The 18,777-nt window shown below is 45.9% G+C and overlaps 1 long non-coding RNA gene across 1 annotated transcript in view; it reads right to left on the minus strand.

Moving 5' to 3' along the window:
* Positions 1-1,691: 1,691 nt before the first annotated feature.
* Positions 1,692-18,777, minus strand: part of LOC115079922 — a 41,815-nt gene continuing 24,729 nt past the window's right edge. The window contains exons 3-4 of the long non-coding RNA XR_003853445.1: positions 2,237-2,388; positions 1,692-1,799 (exon numbers count right to left, since the gene is read on the minus strand). This is a non-coding gene — a long non-coding RNA (uncharacterized LOC115079922). The remainder of the gene's footprint in view (positions 1,800-2,236; positions 2,389-18,777) is intronic.

Raw genomic sequence — 18,777 nt, forward strand, 5'->3', positions numbered from 1 at the left:
CGGAGTGATTTGAATGCATAGATGATGATCCCAAGGATGGACAAAAAAGATACTCAGCCATAGATATTTCCAGTAAACTTATCTTACAGTTTATAGTTTGATTATTCATTGCAATATCCATGTTTATAAATTGCGACAATTGTTAATCGTGATCAGCCTACTGAACCTGTTATGGTTTAATGGTGTTTATTTGTAACATGCCTAATAAAAACTTTAATTAAAAAAAAAAAAAGGGAAAGCAAGCATATTGCTGCAGTGAGTCTAGGTTGTGAAGCAGAGCCCAAGAGAGTAGAAGATACAGAGTGTACTTAGTAGTTGGTTTTGATTGCTTTATTTAGTTGTTTTATTATTATTTGTATATTGTTTTTATTTTTACAGTTATATTTCATTTGTAAATTGCCTTGATTTCTGCTAAATGTGATCAAGAAAATTTAATAAATTTAACTAAACTGCAAGATGATATTAATACTTAGTCTTCCTTTATTTTTCTTCATTTTCCTTCTTTTTTTTTTTTTTTACTTTGTCTTTCACTCCCATACCTTTCCTGTTGTGCTAGCCTGCATGTCTCTACTTCTGATCTCACACAGCAAAGCCCAGCAATGTGCAGATCAAATGAATGGTTATACATGAAACATAATCTTTATCACATTGCAACGCATGAAGGAAACAGAAATATCAAAGGTGAAATGAGCATTCATTTGACTTTTAATTGCCAAAAGATTTTAAATTATCTCAGGTCCAAAGAGGTGGGGAATTGCAAACCTTCATCAGCTCATCCCCAAATCCTTCAACTAGAAAAAGCCAGGAAATGGAGGGATCTGTTATTGGGTATTTGTTAAATGCTAATCCGTTATGTAAATGTCTAAATCCCTGGAACAAAGCTCACAAAAGAGCAGCTCTGTCAAGTCAACAAAGCCCCCCATTTTGTGGCTCATAACTTTCAACAGTAGCCAAGCAAATGCTCTCGTAACCCTCAGGGTTCCTATTTCCCAAAGATTGCAAGTGATGATCGATGTGGGGACATCCATCTTACCTGAAAAATGAGAGCCATGGATGGAGTTTCTCTTTATCTAGTTGTATGGCAAGAGCTTTATTTTCCCTCAGCTGCTGCCATAATTGCAATGTCCCGGTCTCTTGCTGGGTTACTTTTGTTCCCTGAACAAGGGATTGCAGACAAATTCAGAGTTTGGTTTCAGTCTGATAAAGAAACCTCCCTCATTCCAGTAAAGATGAAGCCTAGAGATAATGAGAAAATGACAGCTTTTACATCCTTCTGAAGAACATCCTAATGATCTCCTTTCCTAGCGCTATATCAATAAGAACACAAGTAGTGGCATATATACTGTATTGCAAGTATTATTCTTTTCCCTTTTGTTTGTAACCTAAACACTATCATGAAGAAGCAAAACATTAAATCAGTTGAGGTGAAGACAAACTAATATTAACTAATTTCTTGATTTTAAAAAAGAGAGCACAGAGGTATGTATAACTATCTTCATTAAGAGTCTGATTCATATTACATGTTGACCCTTATACAGACACATGCACCCCAGCCTACCCTCTTCATCTCCCAGGCCCTCTCCTCACCCCCCAAATGATCCTCCACTCATCCCTCCTAATCTCCCCCAAATTATCCCTCTTTGCTGTCTGCTCAAAGCTTGCCCCCTCTCCTTCTGCAAGTACCTGTTATCTATTGAGTGAGATTGAGCTCAGCAGAAAGGCAGCAATTCTTCTCACTTGGGCTTTTTTTCACAGCACAGACTCACAGCACCAATACACTTGCTTTCCCATTTTTCTCACTTTGACATAGATAGATAAGATAGATAAGATAGATAGAGATGTTGCTTTATTAGCATTTTTGTTATTGTTTAAGAAAGTCTATTGGGTTGTCAGAAAAATAATACTATTATAACCAAAGTAACCTGAACATTTATAAATAAGGGTCAGCACATAACTTGTAGGTGATACCACTGGACTAAACTCAATACATCTGCCACTAGCTTTCCAGAGCTATATTCTCTTTAAGGAAACCTAATACTATTGTACATTTGTTTCCCTGAAAATGTAATCCAAAATAATAAGAAAACTGTTTGCTGTAAACATAATAAACTAACTTACTAGTTTTCACATTTTCATTGTTTTATCAATATCTATAACTAGGACGTGGATTAATAGTGTATAGGACAGAACAGTCCTTTAAGAATAAACAAACTGTATAGAGGTTCCTAATACCTACATGGAGAGGCTGTATTAAAGATGAATTGTTGAGCCACTCGAATGACCCACTGGTAGTCCTGTGTACCTGTGCTCCTGACCTTATTTGTGCTCCTCAGGATGGGAGAATGTGGAGATAATATGAAGGGAGCATTCATAGTTCTTCAAAGCTCCCTAGGGGAGGAAGAAAGAAAGAGAGAGAATCACAGTCATCCAACATCTACTGGCTGATTCCTGGTTGCATTTGTGCCGGTTTCTTAAGGGAGACTTCATTGACGGCCCTCAGACAGAGGACCTCTGGCATGATAATTAGGAAACAGGCAGGGATTAAAAATTGGATGTACTAGCCAGGTGACCACAAATAAAATCCCCCAATGCCTTAACTTTGCACAATGCCCACCTTTGCATTTAAATGGCAGTGAGCAGGATAAGGGTCAGATTGCGAATCAACTGGAAGCCCCAAGGTGTAAGAGGAATGCTGTCGGATCACAAAATGGTGAATCATCATGGTGTTGTAATGGTACAAACTAGTGACATAGCCAGAACTGATGTTTTAGGAGGGCACAAGGTTAACATGGGTGGGCTGTAGGCATGCAGGTCTGAAACCTAATAGTTGTATTCTTATTGATAAATAAGGCCATATACAGCACCCTACAATGGCTTTCTAAGTAGTCTGCAACAGCCATTATGCATGAAACTTTAAAATATATTATTTCAAGCACTTACAAGCATTAAAAATTTCTTATTAATCCAGTTTTAATTTATTTTATATTTATTGCAGTTTATAAATGCACAAGTATATCATGTAAAAAGCAAAGAAAACAATCAGATCCAATCAATCATGTAATAAAACAAAAATTAATGTATTCTTTCATAAATCCTCTTTGCAGAAACCCAGAAATCTTCATAACTACAATAAAATATCATTAATTGTCAGAACTGGTGCAGAGCAGAGCTAGGAAAATTCACATTACAATATGAAAAAAAAAAAATCAAATTCTGGTGTCACCTCAGCAAAAAATATCCCTTCACTGCTATTTTGTGAAGTTACACAAACTCCTACAAAGAAAGAGACATCTAGAACCTTGCCATACCATACAGTCATAGCCCTGACTCTCAGGATTCAAATAACAGCAACCTTATGAAAAAAACAGCAATGCAAATACTACAGAGGGCCTTAGAACATTTATTTATTTATTTTAAATCTTTTCTATACCGTCGTTAAGATGAATACCGTCACAACGGTTTACAGTAAAGCACATAAAATAATGATGCTAAAGTATATCAATTTACACAGGTGCCATAATGGTTCGGTACATAGTTTTTAAACAATAATAATTGGTTTGTGATAAATAATATCCAAATCTTTGTATCAGTTTTGAATACAATACTAGCTTTATAATTGTAACTTTATCCTATAGTGATGAACGAAAGAAATAAAAATAAAAATACAACTATTTATTTATTTTGAATTCTTATATACCGACATTCCTGTATGATATACAGATCACACCGGTTTACAGTACAACAGAACAGTCGCGGGTGGGTGTTACATTAAAACATTAAGGGGCGGATTTTCAGAGCCCTGCTCGCGTAAATCCGCCCAAAACCGAGCGGATTTACGCGAGCAGGGCCCTGCGCGCCGGGAAGCCTATTTTACATAGGCCTCCCGGCGCGCGCAGAGCCCCGGGACTCGCGTAAGTCCCGGGGTTCTCCGAGGGGGGCGTGCCGGGGGCGGGCCCGGTCGTCGCGGCGTTTCGGGGGCGTGTCGGCAGTGTTTTGGGGGCGGGTACGGGGGCGTGGCCGCGCCCTCCGTACCCGCCCCCAGGTCGCGGCCCGGCGCGCAGGAGGCCCGCTGGTGCGCGGGGATTTACGCCTCCCAGAGGGAGGCGTAAATCCCCCGACAAAGGTAAGGGGGGGGTTTAGACAGGGCCGGGTGGGTGGGTTAGGTAGGGGAAGGGAGGGGAAGGTGAGGGGAGGGCAAAGGAAAGTTCCCTCCGAGGCCGCTCCGATTTCGGAGCGGCCTTGGAGGGAACGGGGGTAGGCTGCGCGGCTCAGCGCGCGCCGGCTATACAAAATCCATAGCCTTGTGCGCGCCGATCCAGGTTTTTAGCAGATACGCGCGGCTCCGCACGTATCTACTAAAATCCAGCGTACTTTTGTTTGCGCCTGGAGCGCAAACAAAAGTAGGCTATTCGCGCGCCTTTTAAAATCCGCCCCTAAGTCTGAGAGAACTACCCACATATTGATTACGGTAGTGTGTATGGGTATTCAGTTGTTCGTACCTTGCACTTAGCAGGGTTTTATTCCCCCTTCTCTATTTGATAAGCTTGTTTAAAGAGCCAGGTTTTTAAGCTTTTTCTAAAGGTTGTGCTGTCTCTTTGTAATTTTAACTCCAAGGACATGGTGTTCCACAGTATGAGTCCTGCCAAGGATAGCGCCCTTTCTCTTGTTAGTCTTGCTGTTTTGATTGATGGAATAGTAAGTAGTGCTTTGTTTGCTGATCTCAGGTTTCTGTTAGGGACGTGTACATGACGGGCTGTGTTCAGCCATTCCGCTTTTTTGTTATGTATTAATTTGTGTATGGTGCATAGTGTTTTGTACTGTATTCTTTGCTTAATGGGTAGCCAGTGTAACTCAGCTAGGGTTTCGGTGATGTGGTCTCTTTTACTTTTACCGGTCAAAATTCTTGCAGCTGTGTTTTGTAAAATTTGTAGTGGTCTGAGTGATGTGTATGGTAGACCTAGTAGAAGGGTATTACAATAATCAGTGCTTGCAATAATCAACGCTTGTAGTACTGATCAAAAGTTGGTCGTTGTTAGAAGTGGTTTGAGTCTTCTGAGAACCATGAGTTTGCACTTAGGGCCTCATTTTCCAAAGCTATCGCAGGCTTGCGCTGTTAGCGCAAGCCTGCGATAGCTAGCGAAAGTAGCGCAGGTCTGCGCTACTGAAATCGGGGCGGAGTCGGCCCCGGAAGAGGAGGAGTCGGGGGCGTCACCGGGGTCGACTCCGTGAGGACAGTGCGCCAAGCGAAAAGGTAAGGCCCTTTTCGCTCTCTATTTCGCGCCCATTAACTACACCTTCTATGGTGTAGTTATTGGGCGCGATGCCGGCAGCGATCGCACCGCGGCGGTGCGATCGCTGCAGGACCGCCCCCCCGCTTCGGCCCCCGCCCCCCCGTTAGCGTGATTTTCTAAAGTATTGCAGGCCTGCGATACTTTAGAAAATGAGGCCCTTAGTGTAGCTGGATTTTAAAAAAGGTTTGGATAAGTTCTTGGAGAAGTCCGTTACCTGCTATTAATCAAGTTGACTTAGAAAATAGCCACTGCTATTACTAGCATGGGATATACTTAGTTTTTGGGTACTTGCCAAGGTACTTGTAGCCTGGATTGGCCACTGTTGGAAATGGAATGCTGGGCATGATGGACCCTTGTTCTGACCCGGTATGGTAATTTCTTATGTTCTTATGTGTGTGCGTATATAAGAAAGAGGAGAAGGTTTGTGCATCCATCTTCCATTAATCCATGACAATCTCAGGGTGAATGGAAATCAAAGTTCCCAGGTATGGAGAGCGTGAAATTTTAAAATCCTATTTAGTTTTATTTTTCAGGGGTTATTTGCTGTGTCTGCTGTTTTGAAATATTTTATTGGTGTTTGGGACATTTAAAAAAACTTGTAAATAAGTTTTTAAATATTTGATCTTTTATTCATCACCTTTTTTTTAAATATTATTAGTATGTTTTTATGATTATGTATTTATTTTATTTCTTGATTTTTTTGTTAGATGTTTGAGGAATGGTGATGGTTCTGTTTTTTTCATTGTCACACTGCTTAGAGTGTTGGGCGTCTTGTGGTTTTCAGTTCAGTTTTTGTCTGCTCATTTGTATTTCTACTTTATGGTTGCTCTATTCTGTATTTGGTGAGGGTCTGTTTATGTACTGCATGTGTGACTGAGGTGAGGCATTTCCCTAATAGGAAATGTATTAGTGTTTTAGCGCTTTCAGAGGGTCAAGTCCACACCCATACACATCACAATAGGCCTAATACTATATGGGTTAGAAGTTTCTTTTTTGCAGGGATTTCTGGTTGGTAGCACAGCAGTGCATGTAAATATAATGTAAGTGATATTCTTACCTCAGAATACTGTACTTTGATATTTTTCATGTAATATATAAATGCATAAATCTTAACTGTGTGTATAGAATGGGGTGGGGGTGTTTTGCAAGGCTGTAAGGTTTGCCTATGGCACCCAATAGCCTTGAACCAGCCATTTATTTATTTATTTATTTATTTATTTAACATTTTTCTATACCGAACTTCATGACAAGCTTCATATCAGGCCGGTTTACATCAAACTTAGGATGAGTTTGGTGGGGAGGATGGGGAGAATGGTGTCACTTTAAAAGTTTGTATCAATGAAGGGAGATGGGCATTTTTTTTGGTGGTCCTGGGGCAGAGAATGAATGGTAGTGTGTGTGTGTGTGTGTGGGGGGGGGGGGGGGGTGGGGGCAGCACAGTAATTGTTCGCATAGGGCATCAAAAAAGCTAGCACTGGCCCTGGATGGGGAGAAGTATCCAGCCAACAATTCAGTACTCAGAAAGGGACTCAATAAAGTGCATTTCACTTACAATAGTCTTGTAAAGTAGACCATTTAGCAGTACTTGCAACTTTGAAGGACCCATGGCTGTAACAGACAACTGATTGTAGTGTACATGCCATCAAATTCATTAGTAGCTGAAATCTTCTTGTTCCCCCCAAAGCCCTGTGCATCAGGGCCTTGCTGTGCCCCCCCCAGCTCCTCCTTCCCTTCCATATGTAATTGGTTCAGCTTATCAGAGGAAAGTGGGGGAAGGGGAAATGAAAGAGTGTACAGACGGAAGATGTGAGAACACATCTTAATTTGCTCAGTTCATTATCTCAATCTAGCAGATAAAATTTATTTATTTATTAGAAAAATTTCTAGACCTCCTTCCCAGCCTTTCTTTTCTGAGATTGTCCTCAGTATGGGTGATCACAGTGAACTGTTAAACCCAGGAAATCTTCTCAAAATGTTTTTTTTTAAACTTGCAAGGCGCTTATTAATTATCAGTCATGTTTATTTACATGTACTCAGGCACTTTGAAATCTCAAGCTGTACTAACCCGCTGTCATTTTGGTGTCAAACTCCGGTCATTTTAATGTGAAACAAGGGCCAGCACATGGAGCCTGCCACTACTAAAATCTTCCCATGTTAGTATATGCTTATTAAACTAAAGCTAATACTATGCAGTATGCATTACTCAATGCTGTGCTCCTTTTTAGAACTGTCAAGATGTCTACAGCAAAACCTACAAAGTCAATTACAGAACAATTTAAATGGGTTTTAAAATTGTGGCACCATTGCAGGAGGTCTGGGACTGTCCTTCACTTGTGATGCAACTCCAACATTGTTCACTGCTTCAACGGCAAGAAGTAAAGGGGAATTGGACTCAGACAGCAACCAACAAGGGCCCTGAATTTGATGGTTTGGGAAACTAAGTATGGGGGTAACTTGTATGGTACGACAGATGCTACCATAAGCTTGCTGGGCAGACTGGATGGACCATTTGGTCCTTTTCTGCCATCATTTCTATGTTTCTAAGTATAGTAATTTGGTATTTGTCTTCGTTAAACAGGGAACCACACGTGCTGGTTCTGGCTTTAGCCTAGAGACAGGAGTGCCACTTTTTCAGACAGTATCAGAAAATTGGGACAACTCCATGATTAGAGTGACCATGGGTTCACTTATATTTTTACTTCTGAAATTCAAAATATTTTAAGGGGATAAAATGTTCCCTATGGGCTAGATTTTAAAAGCCCTGCACGCGTAAATCCTCCTGGATTTACGCGCGCAGGGCACTCGCGCACCGGCGCACCTATTTTGCATAGGCCGCCGGCGCGCAAAGCCCCGGGATGCGCGTAAGTCCCGGGGCTTCGTAAAAGGGGCGGGAGGGGCGGGTCCGGGGCAGGTCCGGGATGGCAGTCCCGAGTCCCCCGGCGCTGCGGCCTGTGCCGGGGGATGCGAGGCGGCACGCGCATGTTACGCCTGCTTCAAGCAGGTAGAGGGGGGGATTTAGGTAGGGCCGGGGGGGTGGGTTAGGTAGGGGAAGGGAGGGGAAGGTGGGGGGACGCGGAAGGAAAGTTCCCTCTGAGGCCGCTCCAATTTCGGAGCGGCCTCGGAGGGAACGGAGGCAGCCTGCGTGGCTCGGCGCGCGCAGGCTGCCGATTTTGGGCAGCCTTGCGCGTGCCGACCCCGGATTTTATAAGATACGCGTGGCTACGCGTGTATCTTATAAACTCCGGCATACTTTTTAAAGATCTACCTCAAAGAGTATATGGGATTCAGAGATAGCACTATGCACTCTGAAAAGAAAAAGATAACTTTTTTATGTTAATGTCTTTATGGCTTTGAGCTTGTTTATGCCAGTCCCCTGAAAAGCTCCACAGGGCCCTGGAGTACTGCAAAGGAAAGAACAAAGGATGCCTTGATAGATGCCAAGGTCTGAATGATACAAAAATTCAAAAACCAAGAAATGGCTGAAACATAGAAACATAGAAATGACGGCAGAAGAAGACCAAACGGCCCATCCAGTCTGCCCAGCAAGCTTCACACATTTTTTCTCTCATACTTATCTGTTTCTCTTAGCTCTTGGTTCTATTTCCCTTCCACCCCCACCATTAATGTAGAGAGCAGTGATGGAGCTGCATCCAAGTGAAATATCTAGCTTGATTAGTTAGGGGTAGTAACCGCCGCAATAAGCAAGCCACACCCATGCCCACCTGCTCTACCCAGACTGTGTTATACAGCCCTTATTGGTTGTTTTTCTTCTCCCCTGCCGTTGAAGCAAGGAGCTATGCTGGATATGCGTGAAGTATCAGTTTTTTTTCTCCCCTGCCGTTGAAGCAGAGAGCTATGCTGGATATGCGTGAAGTATCAGTTTTTTTTTCTCCCCTGCCGTTGAAGCAGAGAGCTATGCTGGATATGTGTGAAGTATCAGTTTTTCTTCTCCCCTGCCATTGAAGCAGAGAGCTATGCTGGATATGCGTGAAGTATCAGTTTTTCTTCTTCTCCCCTGCTGTTGAAGCAGAGAGCTATGCTGGAAATGCATGATGTATCAGTCTTTCTCCCATGCCGTTGAAGGGAATTGCTGAGAATTGCTAAATATCAAAATACAAAGAATCTAGCTCAAAGAGAGAAGGAAAATGTTTGTTGAAGCTCTGGAGAAACCTCATATTGTGCCACTAGGGGCTAAAAGATTATATGTCCTTTTTTAGACACATTGACGTCACATCCGCCTGTCAATCCCCCAAATCAGTGGGATTTATTTCACTTCAATTGTCAGCGTCTTTCAGCGGGTCACTGTCAATGACAGACTCATTGGATGCAGTAGGTCTTCACCGCGCATGTAAAGTCCCTGATGTTAAAGTTTACTATGTTTATAGAACTTTGCAATTTCAACAAATCATGACCGATTAATTTTTACATTTCTTCAGCATGTTTGAAGTCTTTGTCTTACCGAAGCATTGACCGTCCTGCATTAGACCAAGTAGGTGTCCTAATATATCCAATTTCCGCCTATGTTAAACATGTTACACATCTCTGAAATAGTTGTTTGTTATATATTGCCTTAGGTTATCTACCAGTTAAAATTGCCAGCATCTAGCAAATCCTGTTTCCCTGAAGAAGGACCATCTTCCGAAACATTGCAATGTCGGACAGCATACAGACAGCATAAGATATTCTATACATGAAGCCTGGCACGATCTGATTGTGAACTACAAAAGACAAATGGTCCTAAATGGACTTTTTTCACCTATTCATATGATAGCTTCTAAGAAAGAATCATTAACTCTGGGTTACCAATGATTAAAAAGCCCTAGCGCCTTCTAGAGCTGCATATATATAAGCGTTTAGCCCCTAGTGGCACTATATGAGGTTTTCTCAGAGCTTCAACAAACATTTTCCTTCTCTCTTTGAGCTGGATTCTTTGTATTTTGAAGGTCTGAATGATAGCATCATCAGTTTTGTATAAATCTGAAGGTGTGTAGATGGTAAAATAAATGGAGATATCCAGCTTTCAGTAATTTATCTCTTGCTAAAAACAAGATATTCTGATCTGCTTAAAGGATATCCATCTCCAGTACATTAAGATTCACTCCTTCTACATGGTGGGAAATGTCCCAGCAGACACTCCATATATAAGAACATAAGAAATTGCCATGCTGGGTCAGACCAAGGGTCCATCAAGCCCAGCATCGTGTTTCCAACAGAGGCCAAACCAGAGGCCAAACAAGCATTTTTCCTGTCTCAGGAAGAAGTGAATTACCTCAGCTGTCCTTGGAACACACAACAATCTGTAAATCAGTGAATATCCCCCCTAGCAGACCAGTTATTTCTCTATATTTCCCTCTTCTCAAAACAAGTTCTCTCTTCCTTCCTTTTGTCTTTTCTATCTTTTTCCTAAAGTGCAGTTGTAATCTTTTATTTTACTTCTTTCATTAATACCGTTCCCTATGATATATCACCTGAATTGGCCTCCCATCTTCAGGGCCAATGCAAAGATATTAGGCACCCTAGGTGAAACTTCAGCCATGCGCCTGCCCCACCCCTCCCACCCCCACCCCGGCCTCTGCACCAGTGGCGTGGCCAGAACTGATTTTTTGGGTAGGCACAAGGTTAACATAGTTAACAAGGTTAACATATCAAGGTTAACATATCTTTGCAGTCCCCATGCTCCAGTTTCAAGCAGTGTTTCAGAATTTCGTTTGATTTACTAATCTGCAAACTGTGAATATTATAGAGCAGTGGTATAGCCAGAACAGATTTTTTGGGGGGACACAAGTTTAACATGGGTGGGCTGTTGGCATGCAAGTCTGAGATCTACTAGTTGTATTCTTATTGATAAATAATTTCATATACTGCACCCTACAATGGCTTTCTAAACAGTTTGCAACAGCTATTATGCATTATGCATGAAACTTTAAAACATTTTACCTCAATTATTTCAAGTACTTACTAGAATTAAAAATTCCTTATTAATCTGTATTAATTTATTTTATATTTATTGCAGTTTATAAATGTACAAGTATATCACATAAAAAGCAAAGAAACAGATCCAATCAATCATGTAATAAAACAAAAATGTATGTATTCTTTCATGAAATCTCTTCATAGAAAGCCAGAAATCATCATAACTACAATAAAATATTATTAATCATTAGAACAGGTGCAGAGCTGAGCTAGGACAATGAGAAATTACTACTAACCTGATAATTTTATTTTCTTTAGGACAGTCAGATGAATCCAGAACAAGAGGGTTATGCATCTCTACCAGCAGATGGAGACGGAGCAAACTGATGTCATAGTATACATAACCCTGAAGTGACATCAGCCTGCCAGTATTCTCTTCGAAAGCAACTGTGGACTAGAAAAACTTGATTAAATCATTTCAATATTCAGCCAACAGGCAACATTGAACTCAGTCAAGAATGTATTAACACTAGTATAGGGACTAGAGATGTGAATCGTGTCCTCGATCGTCTTAACGATCGATTTCGGCTGGGAGGGGGAGGGAATCGTATTGTTGCCGTTTGGGTGTGTAAACTATCGTGAAAAATCGTTAAAATCGTGAGCCGGCACACTAAACCCCCCTAAAACCCACCCCGACCCTTTAAATTAAATCCCCCACCCTCCCGAACCCCCCCCCCCAAATGCTTTAAATTACCTGGGGATCCGGCGGTGGTCCAGAACGGCGGCGGTCCGGAACGGCCCCTTCAATAGAATCGTGTTGTCTTCAGCCGGCGCCATTTTTCAAAATGGCCGCCGCAAAATGGCGGCGGCCATAGACAAAAACGATTCGACGGAGGAGGTCGTTCCGGACCCCCGCTGGACTTTTGGCAAGTCTTGTGGGGGTCAGGAGGCCCCCCCAAGCTGGCCAAAAGTTTCCTGGGAGTCCAGCGGGGTTCCGGGAGCGATTTCTTGCCGCGAATCGTTTTCGTACGGAAAATGGCGCCGGCAGGAGATCGAGTGCAGGTCGTTCAGCGGCGGTCTGGAACCCCCCGCTGAACGACCTCCTGCAGTTGATCTCCTGCCGGCGCCATTTTCCGTACGAAAACGATTCACGGCAAGAAATCGCTCCCAGAACCCCGCTGGACTCCCAGGAAACTTTTGGCCAGCTTGGGGGGGCCTCCTGACCCCCACAAGACTTGCCAAAAGTCCAGCGGGGGTCCAGAACGACCTCCTCTGTCGAATCGTTTTTGTCTATGGCCGCCGCCATTTTGTGGCGGCCATTTTGAAAAATGGCGCCGGCTGAAGACAACACGATTCTATTGAGGGGGCCGTTCCGGACCGCCGCCGTTCTGGACCACCGCCGGATCCCCAGGTAATTTAAAGCATTGGGGGGGGGGGTTCGGGAGGGTGGGGGATTTAATTTAAAGGGTCGGGGGTGGGTTTTAGGGGGTTTTAGTGTGCTGGTTTTCCTGCCCTCCCCCTTCCCCCGATTTACGATTTTTTAACGATAAATCGGGGGAATTGGTATTGTATCGTGTCCCTAACGATTTTTTGACGATTTAAAATATATCGGACGATATTTTAAATCGTCAAAAAACGATTCACATCCCTAATAGGGACTGGATGAACACTTATCAGTAATCCCTATAACATGTAGCCATAGAGGAGGACTATAATACAATCATTCGGCAGCCAAGGGAGGGAAGCTGGATTCATCTGACTGCCCTAAAGAAAAGGAAATTATCAGGTAAGTAGTAATTTCTCATTTCTTATCGTCCAGACAGATGAATCTAAACAAATGGGATGAAACCAAACTACTCCCAAACAGGGCAGGAGGCTGCCCACGGTCCAGTCAAAACCGCACAAGCAAAGGCTACGTCCTCCCAGGGCTTGCACATCCAGATGATAATACTTGGAAAAAATGTGTAACAAGGACCATGTCACAGCTTGTCATATGTCGACGGGAGACAAGTTTTCTTCCACCCATGACACTGCTTGTCATGGGTGGAAGAAAATGAGCCCTAACCTGAGTAGGTAACGTCTTCCCAGCATCAACATATATAGCTGTGACTACCTCCTTAATCCAGCGAGTATGGTAGCCCATGAGGCCAGCTCTCCCTGCCTAGTACTGCCATTAAGGACAAATAGGTGATCTGTATTCTGTAAATGCTTAGTAATTTCCAGATTCTGGACAATATGTTTCTTGATATCCAAGGGTCGCAACAGACGATACTCCTCTACAACTTTCTCTTTGACCAGAGAGGGCAGGAAGATGGACTGATTCAAGTGAAAGTCAGTGACCACCTTCAGTAGAAAAGAAGGAACAGTATGTAACTGTAACGCCCCTGGAGTCAATCAGAGGAATGGATCCCGGCAAGACAAGCCTGCAGTTCGGAAACCCTATGTGTAGAATAAATTGCCACAAGAAACTTCATTTTCAAGGTCAGTAACCGCAAGTTCATGTTGCGATCCCCCCTGCTGCTGCGCTACAGGAGGTCTCTTACCTTCCTCCAGAGGCCGCTCTGAAGCCAGGGCCTCGCCTACGTTCCATCCGGGACTTGCTCCAGGGCCTGAGAGGCCTAGCTGTGCCTGTGGCTTGCATGCCTCTGCGTTTGGACTTCCTGGTTTCCAGCCACGCCCGTTTCCCTAGGGGCTGGCCCACAGCTCTCTACCCCAGTTATAGGACCAGCAGTGGGCGGTCCTAGCAAGCTCCTCCCAGGGAGTTGCCTTCTACCTCCAGTATTTAAGGACTTTCTGTTCACTTGCAAAGGGCCTGCGGATCAAGCTCTACAGTTGTCTGTAACCTTGCCTGATCCAGGTCTACCGTGGTCTGTCTTGCCTAGATGGTACCTTGTCTCGATGTCTGTTTCTGACCTTGCCTAGATGTCTGTTCCTGTTCCTGCCAGCCGTAAGGGCTTCGGATGTCAGTATCCCAGCATCGGAGTTCCTGTTCGCCTGGGTCTTCCCCGCACCCTCCTTTCCTCAGCGTGGTCCGCGACCAGCCTTTCTGGGCTGAGTAGGGCGCGTCTGGGACGGGGTGGTCCGTGACCAGTCTAGCTGTGCTGGCTGAGTAGGGCGCCCTGATGGACAGTGCCATGTTTCCGTCCAGCCTTGTCTACAGTGTCTTGCTTCAGCCCTTGCCCGGATGTCTTTGTGTCTCTGCCTTGACCTACGTCCTCGTCTGGTTCCTGAGCCTTCTGTCCTGTTGGGCCCTGGAGTGGCCAACAGGAGGGATTCGTCCCACGGGCTCTTGAGCTTCTGCCAGCCGAAGGGGCTTCGGATGTCAGTATCCCAGCATCGGAGTTCCTGCTCGCCTGGATCTTTTCTATGTCTCGCTTCAGCCCTTGCCCTGATGTCTCCAACGTCTTGCTTCAGCCTCTCTTGGATGTCTGCTTCAGCCCTCGTCTCACGTCCTCAGTGTAAGGACTCTGTCTGCCCTCGCCTCTGTCCGGCCTGCTGCCCATTGCCGTTCCCAGCGGCAGGTCCGAAAGGGCCGGGAACAGTCGGAGGACCGTTCATCAGTCAACTTCCCCGTGTTGGCTACCATGGGCATGCAGGTCCGGCTGAGGGTCGGACTCCCTGCTTCTGTTCCTGCCTGCCTGGCTCACCATGCCTGCTCAGCTCACCTCCCACGGTGTGGCTTGGGGCTCCTCCTTGAGTCCTGCCGTGGCCCAAGGGCTCACCACCCGCTTACGACGACCGCGCCCGCGCGCGCTCGTAACAGTTCAGGTTAAGGATTGGTCTAAATGTAGGGCCCGATAAGTAATCCAATACCAAATTAAGACTTCATAAGTGTTACGTAGTGGGTGTTTTAGTGTGCCCTTGGGCCTCAGCCCAACCCCTGATGGATCCAGGGCCGAACCGAAGGTTGACGATGTGTTCCAGACCCTCTGCCAGGTCTGCAAGCTCCCAAGGCCAACAATATGATGTTGGGAGTTGAATGGTCCTCCGATCATTCCGAGCCCTTTCGGACCTGCTTAGATCGGCATGGAGCAGCAGGCCTGGCCTAAGGACGAGGGCAGACGGGCCTTGACATGAAGACATGACACCAAGGTTGATGCAACAGCATCACAGACAAGGGTTGAAGACATGATACCAGGGTTGTTGAAGACATGACGCCAAGGCTGATGCAGACGGCATCAGAGACGAGGGCTGGAACAAGACATGACAGCATGGTAGTTGAAGACATGACACCAAGGCTGATGCGAAGACATCACAGACCAGGGTCAATGCAACGGCATCCCGGACCAGGGTCGATGCTACGACATCAGAGATGAGGAACTTGACGAAGTCCAGACAAGACGAGAAATTGGGCGGAAGGACATTGGCACTGTCTCTCAGGGTGCCCTACACTGCCCACCTTCACGGGCAGGCCCAATGGGCTGGTTGCGGACCACCCTGTCCCACTGCGCGCCCTACACAGCCCGAGGAGGCTGGTCACGGATCACGCTGAGAACGGGATGAGCGCAGGGAAGAATCCAGTCGAGGTGGGACTCCGACGACGGAGCCAGATGTCGTCCGAAGCACCACGAAGGCTGGCAGGACATGACGGATCAGGAGCACAGGAACGAATTCCTCCTGCAGGCCACTCCACACTCAGGAAAGACATCATCCGAGGGAGCCTGGCCTGACAGGACCAGAAGGCTCGGTAGCGCTGAAGACACAGGAGCAAGACACCAAGGAACTTGGGACATCAGGAAGCAGAAGATCAAGACGAGACACCAGGACATCTGGACGGGGACCTCAGGCAATCAAGACATGACATGACATGAAGACGAAATGATGAGGAGCTCCACGAAGAAGACCTGACTGAGCTCTGGTAGGCAGGAGCCTCCAGAGTGAAGTAACACCGATGCAAGGCGAAGACAGCCCTTTTATAGGGCTAGGCAGGAAATGAGTCCAAAGGTCGAGCCAGCAACACTTCCTGTGTCTGGCCCTTTAAATACTGAAGAGAGGCACGGCCGCGTGCCTAGAGGAAGAGGAAACAGGAACTGTGCAGGACTGTGGACAGTGGCCTGCACAGTGTCGTGCGTATCAGCAGGGCTGGGCCTGGAGGGCAGGCCCCGACGACGGCAGCGGCTCCAGTCGCTACTCCAGCCTGGGGCTTGCGGCCTGCAGCCCCGGAGGATGAGATGACGTTGCCGCAAAGGGAGGCAGAAGTCCGCGGTTCCACTGCGATGGAGGGAGATCCGATGGGTGACCTCCAGGCCGCAGGAAAGTACAAGGTCCGCGGCTCCGGCCACGCGGGGGGGGCCGACATCGGTGGCATTGCGCCATGAAGAAAAAAGCAACAAAAGGTGAGCAGTGCCTGCTCGTGGGGGTTAGCTCCGCGGCATTTTCATAACAATAAGGGCACGGGAAACCACAAAGGAGGACAAAGATATTTCACTTCTTTCAGGAAAAGGGCCACCTCAGGATGAGTCGACAAGGATCCACCATTCACCTGACCTCTGAAACAGGTGAGAGCCACTACTTGTACCTTTAAGGAATTGCCAAGCCTTTATTCAAGCCATGCTGCAAAAATTCCAAAATGAGCAGGATCTTTACCAAACAAGGAAGAGTACCTTGATCATCACACCAGGCCTCAAACACTCATCAAACCCTCACATAGGCCAAGGAAGTGGAGAACTTTCTAGCTCTTAGCAAGGTGGAAATCACTGTAGCAGAGTATCTATGTTTCAGCAAGCAAGCCCTTTCAATGGCCATACCGTAAAATTGAGTTGGATCTTCATGAAGAATAGGACCCCGCTGCAACAGATCCCTGTGCGCTGGAAGACGAAGGGGAGATTCCACCAGGAGTCAACGCAGATCTGCATACCATAGTTTCCTGGGCCAATCTGGAGCAACCAAGAGCACCAACCCTCTGTGGTGCTTGATCCTTCAGACTAATCTGCCCAACATGGACCATGGAAGAAAGGCGTACAGCAGCTTGTCTTCTGGCCACTCCTGCACCAAAGCATCTATCCCCAACGACGTCAGATCTCCCCTGTGACTGAAGAATCACGGACCTTTTGCATTGCAAGAATTAGCCAGCAGGTCTAGGAATGGGAGACCCAGCAATCCAGAATCATCTGAAATGTCTCGTATGATAGTGTCCATTCTCCTGGGTCCAGACTTTCCCTGCTGAGAAAGTCTGCTCTTACATTGTCTTTTCCTGCTATATGTGAGGCTGAGATCAATTGGAGATGTAGTTCGGCCCATTCCATAAGTTAATCTATCTCCTGCGACACTTGTTGGCTTTTGGTTCCTCCCTGTTGATTTATGTAAGCCACAGTCGTTGCATTGTCCGACATTATCCCGACTGCTTGACCCTGCAGCTTGTTGCCGAACTGCAAACCTGCCAGCTGGACTGCCCTGGCTTCCAAACGATTGATGTTCCAGAGAAACTCTTCTGCATTCCAGCACCCTTGCACTGTCAGTTCCTGACAGTGAGCTCCCCAACCATGGAGGCTCACATCTGTCATCAGTACTAGCCAGTCCAGTGATGCTAAGGAAATTTCCTTCCTTAGATGATCCAGCTGTAGCCACCATTGCAGTCAGGAGGAGACCTTCATCAGCAGATGGAGCTGAATCGAATAATCCAGAGACTGTGGGTTCCACCGAGCAACAGGGAGCACGGAAGAGGATGCATATGCGCTCTCGCCCACGATACCACTTCCAGGGTTGGCGCCATTAAACCAAGTACCTGCAGATAGGAATATATGATCAGACGCAGCGTGTTCATCAATAGACATAGCTGTGCCATCAACTTCTGAATATGAGTTTCCAGCAGGAAAACTTTTCCCTGCTTCATGTCGAAGTGAACCCCAAGGTATTCCAATGACAGAGCAGACTGAAGACTGCTTTTTGCCAGGTTCACCACCCAACTGAGCTCCAGCAACAAGATCACCACCTTGCGGGTCACCAGGCGGCTCTCTTCCAATGACTTGGTTCGAATCAGCCAGTTGTCCAAATATGGGTGTACTAGGATCCCGTCCTTTCTCAATTCTGCCGCAACTAACACCATTAACTTGGAAAAGGTCCTGGAGAAGTGGCCAGACCAAAAGGCAGTGCCCGAAGCTGATAATGTCGTCCCAGAACTGTGAACTACAGAAGGCATTGATACTCTAGTTGAATGGGAATGAGAAGATACGCTTCGAACAGATCCAAAAAGTCAGAATTTCCCCCAACTGCATGGTCATTATCACCAAGTGGAAGGTCTCTGTTTTGTTGGCCGGCCACGGAATTCGCAACTGGCCTTTCTCACCTGCTATGCCACCGCGGCGGAGGTGGGCCCTGGCTCTCTGGTGGAGTGGAGGGGGCGCCTTCGGTGCGATTCGCCTCTTCGCAACCTGCTGTGCTTTGGGATGCAGCAGAGACGCTGCTGCTGTCTGCTTCCCCTCCCGCTGTTCCCTAGGTGCACACACGTGCCTTCCTTGCCAAATTAAAGGGCCTGTGGCAGGCAAAGGTTGCCAGCCCTTCTGCTGTTGTCAGCGACCTGGGACTTGGCAACAGGTCTCCATGTTTGTCGTGTGCTTAATTGCTACTCCTGTGC

The sequence above is a fragment of the Rhinatrema bivittatum genome, chromosome 1 (assembly GCF_901001135.1).
Source record: "Rhinatrema bivittatum chromosome 1, aRhiBiv1.1, whole genome shotgun sequence".
Taxonomy (NCBI): Eukaryota; Metazoa; Chordata; class Amphibia; order Gymnophiona; family Rhinatrematidae; genus Rhinatrema; species Rhinatrema bivittatum.